General features: G+C 43.3%; 1 long non-coding RNA gene across 1 annotated transcript; it reads right to left on the bottom strand.

Moving 5' to 3' along the window:
• Window positions 1–737: 737 nt before the first annotated feature.
• LOC113613878 (uncharacterized) lies at window positions 738–1,982 on the bottom strand. Its single transcript, XR_003430401.1, has 2 exons — window positions 1,841–1,982; window positions 738–776 (listed from the first exon to the last, which is right to left on the bottom strand). It is a non-coding gene; the product is annotated as an uncharacterized LOC113613878 (long non-coding RNA).
• Window positions 1,983–11,855: the final 9,873 nt, after the last annotated feature.

Raw genomic sequence — 11,855 nt, 5'->3', positions numbered from 1 at the left:
GTGGTTGTGGGGAAACCCACAAAGGATAGTTCCATGATCACTGCTGGTGGCAGACTGGATGCAGGTCCCTCAAGTGTAGAGATTTTTTTTTTTTTTTTTAAGTGTAGAGATTTGAGGGGAGGGAGCGTTAGCTGGAACGGAGAGGGGAAGAGTCATGTGAAGTTGGTCTCCCTTAGAAAAGAAGTGGCCTTTGGTGAGGAGCACAGCCAGCTAAGTCCAGCTCACGGGGAGAGAGCCAGGGGAATCAGTGCCCTGACTTCAGCTCATCCCTGTGTCCTCTTTGGGGATAACCAGTGGCTGAAGCCCAGTGGAAGACAGGCACAGAGCCCATGGTTCAGGCCTCACATTTCTGCCTCCTGGGCCTTGAGCCGGGCAGGACCGGGTGGAGAGGGGATTGAGAGGGGCAAACACAGGGTCCGGCACAGGCCTCAAACCCTTTGTATGACCTGTGCTCTGAGGTTCACTGCGATTTGAGCACCACCTACCTCTCTTGCTTCTTCTCTAGCCTCTTGCCTGTAAAATGGGGATAATAGGGGATAACAGTGTCCAATTCATAACCGCTAATCATACGAGAAGCAAACCGGTTAACCTGTGTAAAGCATTCAACTTGCCATAGCTCTTGGGAACAGTAAGCACTCTAACATATTATCAGCAAATCCTTCTGGGCATATTCTCTCTTTCTGAATATTTCTTTTTTCTTCCCAAATACACCAGGAACCAGGTCTTTTTTCTTTTTGTTTTGTTTTGGTTGATATCACCACCATCGAGCACAGCGCCTGAAAGAATAGGTACAGAATAAATGTTTATTCAGTGAATTAATGCTCACTGAGTATCTGTGCAGGCATTTAATCTGCATCATCTCAATTATTACAGCCATCCTATAAGGTAAATGTGATCCCCATTTTACAGATGGAGCTGCTTGAGGCTCAGCAATGCTCAGCAATGCCCAAAGCAGACCAGGGATTCAAAGTCAGGCCTGTCTTACTCCAACACCTGTGCTCTTTGCCCTACACTGGTGGCCTCATGCAAGGAAGGCTTTCTGCATAGAATGACTGCTGGCCAGTGGGGTGTCACCTCAACCCTCACTCTACTGTGAATCTCAAAGGATGGGTCTCCACTCACCAGAAGCCAGGTGACCATATGCTCCTTACCTGCCAGTAGGCTTTGGGGGCATAGGGTCTCTCTCTGAATTATCTTTGTGTCCCCACAGGTCACCCCATTTATTGGGTGCTAATTAATGTCTGCTGAATTAAATAATATAATAAAAGGTAGGCCGTCTTCCCCTGCTCTTGCTGATGCTGTTTCCAATGCACTTTGGTCATTCCTGGAGGCCTGGGGAGGTCGGCCTCCAACTCCCATCTAGAAGGGCCAGGCTTAACATTCGTTAAGCAATTTCCTGGCCAGGCATTGCTCCAGGTGCTTTATAGGTTATAACTCATTTATTCATCTTGACAAATCTATAGAGTAAGGATTATCCTTATCCTTATTTTAAGTTTCAGGAAACGGAAGTTCAGAAGAGTTAAGTGAGCTTGTTCAAGGTCACACAGCTAGAGGATTTTGAATCCAAGCAGTCTGATCCAGACCCTGTACCCTTAAATGTTAATAACGAAGAACTAGGGCTTCCCTGGTGGCGCAGTGGTTGAGAGTCTGCCTGCCGATGCGGGGAACACGAGTTCATGCCCCGGTCCGGGAAGATCCCACATGCCGCAGAGCGGCTGGGCCCGTGAGCCATGGCCGCTGATCCTGCGCGTCTGGAGCCTGTGCTCCGCAACGGGAGAGGCCACAACAGTGAGAGGCCCGCGTACCGCAAAAAAAATAATAATAATAATGAACAACTTACAGTTTTGCGGTTGGCACCCTTTTGTGCCCTCCACCTCTTGCAGCTCTGTGGCCTCTCCTTCCTGGCCTTCAGCATTTCCCTGCTCACCCTTAGCCTACGGGACCACCTTCATGTTATCTCTGCTCTTACTTACTGCTCACCGTTAAGAGCAAAACAAGATGAAAGGATCTTGCCAGCGTCTTTGCTGCCCACTTGCTTGACGTAGATGAGTCTTCTTCCTTATCTTTGTCGAGCACATTTAGAGATGAAGCTACTGAGAGGGAATTCACTTAACTTCTTTTTCCCCACAGAAGATGTTTGGCCTGGATGCTCCTGGTAACAAACCAAAACACAAACTTTCATGGCAAAGAGCTGCTGATTGAAGAAAATTGAGGAGACAGACATAAAGCAAGCAGCACAAAAGCTAGAATGCTCTGTAAATTTTGCTGGGCACAATGTTCATTTTATTGAAATGATCGCTAACACACCAAGTTATTTCATGGAACTGAAATAGTAATAAACTCAATTTTAAATTCATGACACTAATTTATGTGCTTTTAACAATTCAATAATTACTACCTATTTTCCTACCCTACGCCTTCATCTTTCCTCCCTTTCTCTTTCACTGAATTTCTATTACAAAATAAACATAATTAATGTGGATTTGACATTTCTGTTGTCTGTATGAAAAGCAGTAAATTTACAAGAAAATAGTAGCTAGTTGACATGAAACCTTTTTCAGGTTGGGTTTCCCAGAAATTGACTCTGTGACAGAAGTTAGCATGTAATTTCCTTATTAGGGAATGCTCTCAGGATCAACACCCAAGGAAAGGAAGGTGGAAAGCAGGATTAGGAAATCTCGCTGAGATGCAGGCCCGCAAAGACATCAGCTAGCCCCACAAAGTTATCCTGCAGACTGATGGCCCTTCAGAGTCGTCCAGAGTTGGGGAGAAAGAGTCAGCCTTTATGCTGCACATTTATTAGTCACTGGCTGCTGGCCAGCCCTGAAAGGACAGGTGGTCTTAAGCAAGACAGTTTCGTTGAAGCCAGGCAATCACCAAAGAGGGCTGACAACTGAGGCCTGACTCCTCCCAACACTCCTAGCAGCTGGGGGAACAAATTCTTCATTTCTGAAAGGGCTCTAGATGGTACATGACAGTGTCCACCACAGAAACAGTATAACTCACTGGTTTCCAAACTCTAAGAAAAGTCACCTGGCTGCATCTCCTAAGCCACAACACATTTCTTCATTCAAGTCCAGTCAGCCATCACTTTTCAGGCCTATTCTGAGACCATGGTGGAAGCAAAGATCATAAGACAAGGCTCATTCATAAAGCAAAGGGAAACATTTATGATTAAGTGTAACACAAGGCCACTTCCTGAAGAGTCACAGTACAGGCAAGGCAACTTGCTGAGAACAGACGGGTAAAAGGTAAAGATGGATTCTGAATAGAATTCTGGGCTTCTTCAAAAGATGATAGTGTTTGGTAGGCAGAAATGAGGATGGGGAAGGGCATTCCAGGAGAAGGAACAGAGTAAGCAAAGCCCTGGGGCAAATGAGAGAGCACATAAAGGGAATGGCCCTTCTGGCTTTGTCATCGAAGAACATGGTGTGAGTGAGTTCAGTTAGCATGAGGATGGACTGAAGTGGAGAAAAGGTTATAAGGTAGGACATGGGCCTAATTACAGGGGTTTAGATGTCTTTAATTGTGTAACAGGCATGAATCTCAGCCCATAAACTCATGCCTGAAAGATATGTCACAATCCATTACTTTTTATGAATGAATTTAATTATTTCTTCAAGATCTATTCTGCTGGGCTGATGAGAAATGAACCTCAGTCACTCTTTGCGTTTCACCTAGATATATGCCAACCAAGAAAGCTCTAATAGAGTCAAAGCAGCAGGGGTAGAGTAGGGTCCTCTGGTCATTGGCTATCTCTGTACACAGGCCACGGTGGAGCTGGCCCTAGTTCCTATGCAAATAGCCCATACCAGTCCGGTGGCTCTGTGTGGTCCTGTCACACTCGACACACGGGACTCTGTAGATGATTTTATTCTGGCCCACATAGTGGCTAAAAATTTAGACGTGAATTAACTGCAACATGTAACAATCACAAGATTTGTTTTACAACATCCAGATTTATTAATTTTTTTAATGGGGAGATATGGTTGCTTGAGTTCCACATTCTCACCTGACAACACTAGGCTGGGTCTAAGTAGTGGCTTCATCCTTGAAAGCTCCTTCACTGATTAGTGGAACCTACCTGGCCCTGCAGTTATTTGAGTTTGAAGTCCCTGCCTTATGCGTCCCATGTGGTCTTTTCTCTTGGAAATCTTGCTGATCCTCTGGAGGATGCTGTCTAGGAGCACCATGGGGCTCTCAGCTGCTCAAAAAACCCCAGAGACTTCCCTCTCTGCCCTGCAGCCTGGGAATCTCTCTGCAGTCTGGATGAAGGACCTTCTCACCTCTCAACGGCTTCATCCAAGCCCTTTGTCCCACACACCTTTTCCTTTCTACTTCTGGAAAACTCTCGGTTCCCTTGTGGGATTGAGATTTTGCAAATACAGACCAGGTGTCTGACAGGCTTGTGTTTTCTGCACTGTTAAAGAAGCAAAGAACCAGCTATTTGCTTGAATGAGGGAAGAGCAAGTGGAAAATGTGGGGAGAAATATGAAACTAATATCTCAAAATATTCTGAGTTGCACATGTTAAAGAGTTTGCACATATTAAACAGTTTTTTGTCAGAAATAACTTTCTACTCATAATGTGCACCCCCCAACGTTATTCTGAATAATAAAAATGTTTAGAAATGTTTAGATGATCCCAATTTTGTTGGCAGCATTAAATCACCAGAGTCAAGGCCTGTTTGAATGTATGCTCCATCAGGCCTAATCAAGGTATCAATTTCATCCACATCAATGTCATGAGGATTGTTCAAAGAGTGCTTGATCTAAGGTTTGCTGGCCTTGGAAGCCACAGGAAAAACCAGTGTTGTCCTCCATCTTCTTTGTGACCTAGTGTGTTCCTTGGCCCTCAAGCTTCCTTTGGAGTCGCAGCGTGTTATACTCCAGGAAAACAAGTAACTATTGGGCCTTCCGGAGGCTGTGGCTGCCTTTCCACTTGCCTTCTTGGCCTTAAAAGTCTTTGCTCTTGCTTTCATATCATGAGAGTCAGAGTTCTCCATCTTTGTCTGTAATGTCATCTTTGTATAAAAATCAGAACTCATTTAAACTTCCATTAATGATGACGGATGGTCCTTGCTTTGTTTATAAGAAATGCCCAGTGAGACAGACAGGTAGTGACTGGAGAACAGCCACATGTAATGGCAGAACTTTGCTGGGTTCACCACAATCTAGAGGTGAGTCCTCAAGTTCAAAAAGTCCACCTTTTTTTATATACCCAGAGAATCAGCTTCTAATTGTCCAGGAAATGTAGAAAAGGCTAAAACCAGCATCTCAGAGGTGTACCTGCCAAATGGAGAAGGTATTAATATTGCCTGGTCAGAATATTCTCTATCTTGAAAAAATATGTACATGGGTAAAATCATAAGTTAACTGGTTGAATGTGGTATTAGAACAAGGGAAATTATATGATTTTAATATCTACTGTGGTCAAGCTGTAAAAAGACAGATATGCCTATCTATGAAAGAAAGATACACATATGTATGAAAGACAGACACACCTGTGTATGAAAGATAGGTCCACCTGTCTGCACTATGGGGATACTATCAGTGGCTAGTGTGCCCTCTTTGCTGCTCAGATATGGAGACATGGTACCAACTTTAGTCCCTGGGAAGGCAGAATAAATGCCCTCCCCAAAGATGTCTATATCCTAACCCCTGGAACCTATAAATATGTTGGGTTCTATGTAAAAAGGAAATTAAAGATAACAGATGGAATTAAGTTTGCAAATAAGCTGACCTTAAAAAAAAAAAGAGAGAGAGAGAAATTATTCTGGATTATCTGGGTGGGCCAATGTAGTCACAGTGCCCTTAACTGTGGAAGAGGCAGGTAGAAGTGTCACAGTCAGAGTGATGCAAGGTGAGAAAGACTGGGATCCATCATTGCTGGTTTTGAAAATAAAGTAAGGAGGGACTTCCCTGGTGGTCCAGTGGTTAAGAATCCGCCTTCTAATGCAAGGAACCCGCGTTTGATCCCTGGTTGCGGAGCTAAGATCCCACATGCTGCAGGGCAACTAAGTCCACACGCCGCAACTACTGAGCCCAAGCACTCTAGAGAGAAGAGCCCACACTAGAGAGAAGACTGTGTGCCACAACGAAAGATCCTGCATACTGCAACAAACATCCCATGTGCCGCAACTAAGACGGATGCAGCCAAATTAAATTAATAGATAAATAAATTTTTTTTTAAAAGAAGGAAGGAGCCACAAGCCAAGGACTGCAGGTAGCTTATAGAAACTGGAAAAAACAAGGAAATAGTTTCTCCCATGGAGCCTCCAGAGAGAATGCAGCCCCGCTAAACATCTTGACTTTAGCCCAGTGAGACCCATTTGGGATTTCTGACTTCCAAAACTTTAAGAATAAATATGTGTTGTTTTAAGCCACTATGTTTATGGTAATTTGCTACAGCAGCAATAGAAAACAAACACAGTCTCTCTAAACTCATCTTTTATACAGGCAATGAAAACCATTCTGTATAATTTAAATCTTTCTCTAGAAAAAGATAAAGCACAATTATACAGCAATAGTGTTAAGGGCCCAGCACAATGCCTGCACAAGTACTACTAAAACATGTGTTTTCCTTCCTTCATTCATTAATTTCACAAACACTAATTGACTATCTACTATGTTCCCAGCACCATTCTAGTCACTGAGGAGAAATCCCTGCCCTCACAGGAGTTGTATTCTTAGTGTTGAGCACTATGATTATAATTTATAGCCCGTGGCCAGCTGAAATATTTTATTTGGCCAACATGAGCTTTCTTCTTTAACTTTTTAGTTGGCCATGTTGCGTGGCTTGTGGGATTGAGCCTGGGTCCCTGGCAGTGAGAGCAAGGAGTCCTAACCACTGGACCACCAGGGAATTCCCAGAAATTTTTAAAAATATATTCTAGGGGGCTTCCCTGGTGGCGCAGTGGTTGAGAGTCTGCCTGCCGATGCAGGGGACACGGATTCGTGCCCCGGTCCGGGAAGATCCCACATGCTGCAGAGCGGCTGGGCCCGTGAGCCATGACCGCTGAGCCTGCGCATCTGGAGCCCGTGCTCCGCAGCGGGAGAGACCACAACAGTGAGAGGCTCGTGTACCGCAAAAAAAAAATAAATAAATAAAATAAAAAAATATATATATATATTCTAGATATTAGCCTCTTATAAGATCTATGATTTGCAAATATCCCAATCCATAGGTTGCTATTTTTTTCAAAGTTCATCTTGATTTACATATTTATATTACCTGCATGGTCCCTTTGGGCATTTGAATTTCTGACCCCAACCTGATATTTCCTTGGTCACAACATTTAACATGCCTCCCTGAAATGCAAGCCTCCTTGATTAGATTTTGGATATTTTCCAAATTCTTCAGTTTATGTTAAAGACAATTTCTTTGTTATATCATTTGTACAGGTGGCTGAACTCATCCATTACATTTTGAATCTACCTAATTTCATTTCTCATTAACTTTCATTTGGGAAGTACCTTGCTGTAATCCCCATGCATGTGATATTTTAGCTCCATTGATCTTACTCTACCAGTTCTTTTAATTTTGTTCTAGTTTTTAACCACAATATTTTCATTTTAATCTTTCTCCCCAAAAGAAAGAGAGAGAGAGAGAATTTTCAAACCTGCAATTTCAGTGATACCTGATAACTGCTTGGTTAAATTTATTATTTTTCTATATTCTTAAATTATAAGCAGCTAGTTCTTCTGAAAGCAAAGGTACGTGCACAATGGGAAGCTGAGGCCATGAGCTAACAGAACTGTGATGTGCTTTTTTTTTTTTTTTTTCCTCTTGCTGCTGTGGCCCCTCCCGCCGCGGAGCACAGGCTCCAGACGCACAGGCCCAGCGGCCACGGCTCACTGGCCCAGCCGCTCCATGGCACGCGGGATCCTCCCGGACCGGGGCACGCACCCGCGTCCCCCGCATCGGCAGGCGGACCCTCAACAGCTGCGCCACCAGGGAAGCCCTGTAATGTGCTTTTGATGCTGTCATTTCTCCTTTGAAAAAATGTTTCTGGGCTTCCCTGGTGGCGCAGTGGTTGAGAATCTGCCTGTCAATGCAGGGAACACGGGTTCGAGCCCTGGTCTGGGAAGATCCCACATGCCGCGGAACAACTGGGCCCGTGAGCCACAACTCCTGAGCTTGCACGTCTGGAGCCTGTGCTCCGCAACAAGAGAGGCCGCGACAGTGAGAGGCCCGCGCACCGCGATGAAGAGTGGCCCCCCTCGCCGCAACTAGAGAAAGTCGTTGCACAGAAGCGAAGACCCAACACTGCCAAAAAAATAAATTAATTAATTTTAAAAAACAAACAAAAAATGTTTCTGTGGTGTCTGTCCTGTGGAAAGCACAGACAAATACAACTCACATAGTGCCTAGCCAAAAAGATATAGATTTAGAGCACAAGAGGGCCAAAAACAATTTACTAGAATAATCAAACAAAGCAACAGGATTTAAGGAACATTGATTTTGGATCTCATGAGAGATGACAGAGTTGGATCTTTCTGTTGTTGTTGTTGCAGTATGTGGGCCTCTCACTGTTGTGGCCTCTCCCGTTGCGGGGGACAGGCTCCGGACGCGCAGGCTCAGCGGCCGTGGCTCACGGACCCAGCCGCTCCCTGGCATGCGGGATCTTCCCGGACCGGGGCACGAACCCGTGTCCCCTGCATCTGCAGGCGGACTCTCAACCACTGCACCACCAGGGAAGCCCTGGATCTTTTAACTGTCATAACAAAGGCATACAAACTTCTTCAGTTGCCAAAATCAGTCTTTGGAACTAAATTCCATTACTAGGACCTTGAGTAGACATTTTTTTTTCCTTTGGAAAAGGTTCTAAGAAACACTCTGGATGCCATCGCAATGCTTGTATTCAAAATTGGATCAGAATGAAGGTCTTGGAGTTCCCAAACATCTTACTTAGGTCTCCAGTAAATTCTCCCCCAAGGTACGGCCAATTTATACAGTCACTATTAGTGCCTGGATTAAAAGCAGAAATTGATTTCTTCACAGGTTGGGTACAGAAGGAAGAAAATGTCCGGGAGAGAATGACTTTAATTCCAACCAACAAAAGGGATAAAGACACTTTTGGGACATTTGTATTAGGCTGCCTAGTGATACTCGCAGACAGGAAACCAAAGCCTCACCCAGCATTCCATGGGGGACATATTTCTGCACTGGAGATGCCTGAGTTGTCCTTTCCAGGTGATGACCTGCCTATGTTGAAAATGCAGAAGTGGGATAACTTATACCTAAGATTGAAATACTCCTCCCTCAATGTGTGCATTCCTCCTCTTTCAGATTCTGTTGACCATTATTAATCCACAGATTTCTCTATATTCCTGAAGATTCATTTAGGGATCTGACCCCCAAGAAGCAGCATGGAATGCGTCTCTACAGAATAATAAATTCTGTGTGGGAAACAGAATGACTCAGGGGTGTGAGTTCTCTTTTCAGAGACAGAATGACCCGAGTTTGAGGGCGGGCACTCTGCAATCAGACACACCTGGTTTCAAATCCCAGCTCAAGTTATTGACCGGTCACATGTTGGACATGTTACTTAGCCAGCCTGAACCTTGGCTCCTTCTTTGCAGACTTGGAACAATAATGATTCCTACCTCATAGAATTAAAAGGAAAATTTTTGTCATCTATGGCTGTGTGACAAATTACACCAAAACTTAGTGGCTCAAAACAACAATTTATTTGCTCACGATTCTGCATTCTGGGTTGAGCTCAGCTGAGTAGTTTTTCTGTTCATCTTGCCTAGGCTCAACTGGGGCTGGATGATCCAAAATCATTCACAGCTGGGATGGCCAGAACACCTGGGGGCTGGTTGGGCCTCTCCATCTAGTTTCTCCTGCAGGGTGGCTAGACTTCTTACGTGGCAGCTCAGGGCTCCAAGTGAATAAAAACAGAAGCTGCGGGACCTTTTGAGACTTGACGTCTGGAACTCATACAATTACTTTTGCTACATTCTGTTAGTCAAAGCAGGTCATAAAGCCAGTGCAAGTTCAAGGGGAGGGGAAATAGGCTCCACCTCTTGATAGGAGGAGTGGTAAGTGCCTACAGCGATGGGAGGAGTTTTGGCTGCTCTCTTAGCAAACAATCCACCACAAGGATTACTTGAGACAATGTATATATAGCACTGAGCACAGTGCCTGGCAAATAGTGGGCTCTTCATAATGTATTGGATAAAAGCAGATTTCTGAAAAACAAAACATATTTCTGGTATTATATTGCTTGGGTTCAAATCCTGACTCTGCACATACTAATGGTTTGATGGCGAATAAGTTTTTAAAATTTTCTTTGGGGAATTCCCTGATGGTCCAGCCGTTAGGACTCGGAGCTTTCACTGCCGGGGCCAGGGTTCGATTCCTGGCTGGGGAACTAAGATCCCGCAAGCCACATGGTGTGGCCAAAAAACAAAATCTTGTTTTCTTTGCCTTAGTTTTTCATGTATAAAATTATTATAATAATTATACCCATTTACAGAGTTATCGTAAAGAGTAAATGGAATACTACATGTAAAATGCTTAGAAGAGTTGATTTAAAAAAGAAAATATTCTTCAGACTTATTTTGGTACATATATAAGTTATAGTTCTAAGTTAATTTTCTCTAGATTATCATCTAGTTGTTTTAAGAAATCATCCTTTCCTCTACCTTTGTTTCGTAGTGTACTTGTTTTTAATTTATTAATTAATTTATTTATTTTTGGTTGCTGCACGCAGGCTTTCTCTAGTTGCGGCGAGCGGGGGCTACTCTTCGTTGCAGCGCACGGGCTTCTTGTTGCAGTGGCTTCTCTTGTTGCGGAGCACAGGCTCTAGGCGCTCAGGCTTTAGTAGTTGTGGAATGCGGGCTCAGTAGTTGTGGCTCGCGGGCTCTAGAGCGCAGGCTCAGTAGTTGTGGCGCACGGGCTTATTTGCTCCGCGGCATGTGGGATCTTCCTGGACCAGGGCTCGAACCCGTGTCCCCTGCATTGGCAGGCGGATTCCTAATCACTGCGCCACCAGGGAAGCCTCTCATAGTGTATTTTTAATTCTATATTTAATTATGGTATGTAATAATGCTCTGTTTCTGAAGTTTCTATTCAGTTACATGGGTCTATTTTGTGCCATTGTATTAATTACTGTTTCATCATAATATGATTTACCATCTTGAAAGCTACTGTCTCCTCTTTGCTCTTCTTTTTGAAGCTATTCTTTGATACCTTCACCTGTTTAGTACTCTTTATATTTAGTGAACTTTCCATCAGCTTTATCTAGTGCTAGGAAACATCCTATTGGTGTTTTGATTGGAATGATGTTAAGTTATAAAGTGACTTGGAAACAATAACATATTTTTGGTATTTGTTTTGTTTTCATTTCCCCCTTCCAAAATCCTGTAGTTCGTGTCATCTTTAAATATCCAGTAATGCAGTTGTTCCTAAATGTATTTTTACCATGTTTATTGTAATTATCTGTTACTTTTATTATAATATTTTCAAGGTGGTTAATGCTCAATAAGCATACGTTTTCATCATTTATTTATCTTTTACCTTTTATATTAGACCTCAGTTATGGAAAATTTAGTTAATCCTACCTCTCAATTCATTGCTTAATATTAAGACCACCTATGTAATGTTTATTACTGGTTTATTTTAGTTTCTTTTAACCTCAGTCCAAATCCCATTTTCCTCTCCTCACTCTAATGTGCTTGATACAGGTTGTAAAATATGCATATGTTCTTGTAAAATATATAGTTTTATATCGCATACCTCTGTGGTTTTAATTTACATAAATGATACATGCTACGTATTCTGTTCTGTTTTTCTTATTTCTTTCCTCCTCAGCCCTAAGATTTACGATCTACCCATATTGCTGTATA

Source organism: Aethalodelphis obliquidens, unplaced genomic scaffold (genome assembly GCF_003676395.1).
Source record: "Aethalodelphis obliquidens isolate GAN/ISIS:26980383/991018 unplaced genomic scaffold, ASM367639v1 scaffold4, whole genome shotgun sequence".
In the NCBI taxonomy this organism is placed as follows: Eukaryota; Metazoa; Chordata; class Mammalia; order Artiodactyla; family Delphinidae; genus Aethalodelphis; species Aethalodelphis obliquidens.
The sequence above is the reverse complement of the archived record's forward strand: the minus strand, read 5'-3'. Positions and strand labels throughout refer to the sequence as shown.